Source organism: Oreochromis niloticus, linkage group LG8 (assembly GCF_001858045.2).
Source record: "Oreochromis niloticus isolate F11D_XX linkage group LG8, O_niloticus_UMD_NMBU, whole genome shotgun sequence".
In the NCBI taxonomy this organism is placed as follows: Eukaryota; Metazoa; Chordata; class Actinopteri; order Cichliformes; family Cichlidae; genus Oreochromis; species Oreochromis niloticus.
Genome location: NC_031973.2, coordinates 15,916,253 through 15,922,252, shown reverse-complemented (window position 1 = coordinate 15,922,252; position 6,000 = coordinate 15,916,253).

Sequence of the window (6,000 nt, the reverse complement as noted above, 5' to 3'; positions counted from 1 at the left end):
GCATTGTCTACAGAGAGGAAAGACGGAAAGGAAAGGAAAGGAAAGGAAAGGACTGAAGGAGGAATTGTATAATAGACTGACGTGGAAGGAGGTGAAAAATGGCTCTATTATGGGCCTAATAGAATTTCCCTTGTTCCCAGAGGAAAACAGAATGGACTCTCCCTCCTTCCCACTTTGCCTCTCCATCCCCTCATCCTTCCATTTGCTTGCAGCTGAGGCATAATTTCATCACTCCTCACTTAATTGTGTGCATTGCTGGCAGGGCCCGACTCTCTGTTCCAGCAAACACAGGGCAGGTGGGAGAGGAGGAAGAAGAGCAGAATAATAGAACAGAGTGGGAAACCACAGCACTTCATTTTTATAAATGGACAGCTTGTAAAAGCAGTGGGTTACATGGTCCCCTCTGAACAGTCAAGTATAAACACAGTAGAAGACTGAGTGAGATCCCTAAGAAATGCTGTCTCACACAGGACGGACTTACAGTTAGATTAGATTTGTGTAGTTAAGTAAAACATTAGGTAGAGTTAAAGGGGACGTGAAATGCTACACACATAAAGGCTAATTTGCATCTCTGAGCCCTGCTCTCAAAAACAGACATAGATGTAACTGTCTGTGAAGCTGGAGTTAAGAAATAAGTGCTTAAAGTTTAAGCTTGAAAAACATTTTTAGCGCCATCTTCTGGCAGCGTGGAACGCGATGTTAAGTGGTTGGATGACTGGTTGCCAAAGATTGGTTGACTTACATTAGTTTATGTTAGCTAGCTAGTGAAGAAAAAGGAAGGAAAATAACAACACTAAAACTGAAAATTAGTTAAGTAGATCACTTTTGTGCTTCCCCTGGCTGCAAAAAAGAGTTTAAGTTAAGAAACCGAGAATATACTGTCTGACTCTGTAGCACTAATTGGCCGTTTGGCTAGCTGCACTCAAACAGGAAAATCCAACTGTTAGCACTTAATGAGGACTCTGTGAAGGAGAGCCTGTTTGAGTCACCAGGTCAACAACCTGGATTCCAAAAAAACAGGTGTTTCCTCACCAGGCCGGGTTTATGGGCGCCGAGCAATCAGTTGGCAAAGCAGATGTTTGCATGATGCAATCAGAGCTATTTTATGTAATAAAATATTTTCTCTTTTCCAAACACAACAACCTTTTTGAGTGCAGCTAACTGAAAAGCGAACAGCCACTCGCTGCTAAAGAGGCAGAGTGAAAGTGGACAATATATCCCTGGTTTCTTAACACTAAACTAATTGTTGCAGAAAACGGACAGCACAAAAATGATCCCCTCAAACTGATATTTAGTGTCCTTATTTTCCACTGAGTTCTCGATTCTGTCGCTATTTAGCTAAACCAACCAACATGACGTCACGTTCCTAACTGACAGGAGATGGCACTGAAGATGCTTTTATAAGTTAAACTTTAAGGACTTATTTCTTAAATCCAGCTTCACAGACACTTACATCTGTTTCAGTTTTTGAGAGCAGGGCTCCGTGATGTAATTTAGCCTTTATATGCGCAGCGTTTCATTTCCCCTTTAACCTGCCAGTTTAATAAGACATTTTGCTGCAGTGCACTTTGGTTTATTTTCCTCATAAAAAAGTAAATGTTTTGGTAAGATCAGAGGAAATAAAATGATTCAAAATCATTTGAGTTGTTACGAGTATTGCATCTCAAACCCACCCTGTCCATCCTTTCATGTAATATTTACAAAACACTACACGAGCTCAAACAGACCCTCAAGTTCACGCCCATATGTATCTGAAAAAAGAAAGACAAAACCCCACTCCACTTCGATTTCCATGTCAAGACATTAACCTTTGACCTCAGTGTAGATCAGTCACCTCCCTTCTGCTGTTCCACCCAGTACAAGCGTTTTGTTACTTTCAAAGGCCGCACCTTGTGTTTGATCTCCTGTTACAGTCGACTGTGACCAAAGAGAACACGTGTGCACTCATCTGGAGAAATCTGCGGAGCCGCTACAGTCAGCCGTTTATCATCACGCATGTCTTCAGATTTCCTCACTGAGATGCTCTGCACTCGGTCATAAAGATGAAGATGATTTTGACCCTTGACCTCATCTCACTGGCTGTTTTTTTTGTGTTTGTTTTTTTTCCAGAGAGCACCCCACTAAGATGTAAGATGCACACGAGGCACAGAGGTTACAAGATTGGGGTCAAGTATTTTAGGCAGTCCAGTATATCTCTGTAAAACCAATGAACTGATTGTTAGTTTTTCAGGCCTTATGGTGTAGTTACTGTATTAACACTCAGGCGTAATACAAACTGAGAGGCAGCACAGTGAACAGCCATATTCATGCTGAGCAAGTCCCAGAAGCAGCTGGTAGTTAAATATTGCTCACAGTGTTTTATGAAGAGGTTAAGCATTCACTGTGTAAATATGTCTTTTTATTTTACCAACCATATTTTTTTAATGAGTGAAACTGTTTCAACAGAAAGTATTAATCGTCGACTTTTATAAACTTTTTTTTTATAGCATGTCATAGTTTTAGTTTATGGTATTAATCATTAACATTCTCTCTCTCTTGTATACTTCTCACCTTATATCTTCTGTGGGGTTTTTCTTTTTTTACCTGTTTCTTCCTCTGTCGCTAGTTTCTCAATTTGTACTCCTTTCCTCTGTTATTTTGTTCATTGCTTTTCCTGTGCATAATTTTTTGATTTTATTCCTGTTTTTGTCTGTTTTCCCACCTTTTTTATATCCTGCCGAGGTAGTTTCACCCATTGGCAGGATAAAAGTTGGATGTCGCCATTGGCTTGGGAAAGTAAAGCCAATGCAGGACACCCTTGAATCTGTATTTTATTCATATGGCCACCGGGGGTCAGTACCTGTGGTTGCAAAAAGACTTCTGGTCTAATAAAGGCCTCTCGTGTGCACATTGCTCAAGAGTTGTCTGCCATATGTGTGTATATGCAGTGTTGGGAAGGTTACTTTTAAAATGTATTCCACTACAGATTACAGATTACATGCCCCAAAATGTATTTTGTAACATATTCCATTACATTACTCAATGAGAGTAACGTAACGGAATACTGTGGATTGCTTAATATATTATCATGCTTTTTACAACTACATGAATTCACTATTGCTGTGTGATTTATTACTATTACTGAAGGCTACTCGCCATACCAATACCAACTAGATTTTTAAATCTTAATATAAAATGAGTAACAGTAGGGTGGACATTAGGTAAGGCTGCACTTTTTGCAGCAATCTCGTATAGAAAACTATTCCGCGCATATATAAAACAGGTCCGCGGCTCCAAACCGTAGTAAAGGGACCTCTGGCTAATACGTCGGGTTCGTAGCCGAAAACTAGCTTTACTTTGTTGTCTGGGTCAACTTTGCTAGCAAGAGAAAGAGAGAGGTGATGAAAAGATGCTCCAACAGAAACTTATTTTTTCGGAGGAAAACAGGAACACAGTGTACAGTCAAGTCTTAATAGCTTACTTACAACTGGGCTTGTCAGGCATTCTTTTTGGCTGCAGTGGTTATTATTATATTTACATGCTTCCATCTCCCGTTTCTGCTCGGTGACAACTCGTACTTCTCCTTTTTCTCTCTCCCTCATGCTCACAGACACATAACGGGTATGGCAGTCCATTCTTCCTGCAGCACGGACTACACTGCCCATGAGGCTACATTCTTTAGGGCTATGAATGTAACACTCTGCCTATTGCCTTCATATTAAATAATTTTTTGAAAAATAATTTTTTAAAATATTTCTTTATGTCATTAAAGTGTTTAGAATATGAGTAGGGGTGACATGGGCCGCAAGATTGAGACACAGGCATTAGAGCTTCTTAATGCGTGTTTTGTTTGGGTTTCCACCGGCGTGGAATTTATCAAAAATAGAGAGGTCATAGCCTAACGTATGAAACAGGAAAAGACCGCCGTGTAATCCATTTATTTCAACAAAGGAACTGTATTCTGAATGTTACCTTTTTAACCGGTAACTGTAACGGAATACAGCTACTTATATTTTGTATTCTAAATATTTAATGCCGGTACATGTATTCCGTTACTCCCCAACACTGTGTATATGTGATGCAAGAACTGGTCTGGAGAGAAAATATGTACTCCCCGACTGGTTGGTGGGTGGTTCCTGCAGGTTGCATGTAGTTTGTGTGGAAGAACAACTTCCCGTCGAGTGGTAGCAAACCATGAAAGAGTGCATTGCAAAGCAGAAATAGAGAACATTCATCTTCAGAGTAAAAATTGTTTATCGGTTCTTCAGCAAACAAAAAAGTTTCAGTATTTTCACTGTTACTTAGAGAGTAATCGCCAAGTGTTTGTAGACAATCAGTGTCTTTCATCCAAATTATGCACAACCACTGGCGATTTGCTAGCAACCAGACCAACCAGAAGGTTTCCATCAACTGGTTGGAGAAAACATATTTTTCCCTAGTGACCAATGGTAAGGTTTTCCTTCTACTTAACAGAAGAAATTAATGTGATCTGAAACTCGGTGAAAAGAAAATAAAGTTTTTAAGTAAATTAAATTTCTACATTTTAACTTTTTTTCTTTTCTCGATTTACCATCTGACTTCCACTGAGATGTGGCATATGGTTCTTCTGCGATTACTATTTGTCATGCTTTTATAATATTTTCATTGCAAAGGTTTCAGAGGCTCACATTTCCAGCCTATCCTAAGGGAGTCCTGTTTCCACATTCTCAATTTTTTCCAGAAGTGATTTGTAGAGTAAATAAGCATGTTATTCTGAGAGCAGCCGTATAGCTGCCATTAACATGCTATAAATTAGCCTAGTTAACAGTACAGCAAGGAGATATATAGCTTGGAAATCATTACTTTCTTACAGTTCCCACTCTTATAATTCAATTATTAGTACTCTGTACTTGCTAATTCTTGTTTTCTTTGTTCCATTTATACAACTTTTCTTTAAGTCAGTTATAAGTCAGTTATAAGCGTGTATTTTTGATTAATCTTTTTAACATATCCCTCAAAGAAGATATAGAAAAGAGCTTTGTTATTTAGATTTTTTAACCCAGGCACAATATAGATTTTTGTTTATTAAATGGTCAGGAACATATGACACAGACATTACTAAATATCACTGATCAACCTTAGTTTGGGGAAGACATTTCTCTTCTTGATTTTTTAAATTCTTTCTTCTCACAGCACCTGATAGTGTACTTGATGATATTAAACATGCACATACCCATAAACACTTACAAGCAATGGGATCTCTGCAGAGTCAGTGTCTTGAGTTGCTCATTGAGAACAGCTTTTTTTTGTCCACTAAGCATGCAGCCCAAATTCAAGCGGTCACCAAAACACAACATGGCTTATCCCCTTTCACCACCACATGTCACATTTGCACACATGGTTCTCTTCACACATGGAGCATTCCTTGCTAACAACTCACTGGAGGTTAGCAGCAGTTAGCCGGCAATGTGTTTTCCATTTGAACCACGGTTCACTTAGAAACTGATACTGGGTGATGTTTCAGAACCTGCCGATGTCCCTTGTGATCTGAATAAGAAGAAAGAGATTAAACTGGAAGGAACAAATACAAAGATTAAAGACTATTACATTCAATTTTGACTGGATAGGAAATATCAGGGAGCAGGTTTGTCTTTTCTGGTGTATGTAATATACATAGAATATAAGTACTGGTAGTGCAGTTTTTACATTTAAATTCTTTGTTGTTTATTAGATGTTGTATTCGTGATATTCGTCAGATCATAAGGTGTTTATTTACTTTTCCATACTTTTCCCTTTCAATTATTCTGATGGTTTCATCTGTTAAAATATTTGTTTTCAGAACTGAGTAGGTTATTTTAGATGTTTTCTGGCAAACCAGTGGTTTGTTGTCAGTATTTGGCGATGTTCATTAGCGTATCACTTGATTGCAGACTTCAGCACTGATACACCCACCTCATTCAGCATGTTCCTGACTTTGTTAGATGGCGTGAAGTTGTTCTTAACTATGGAGATAATTTTGTGAATATGCACTGTAGTTTTAAT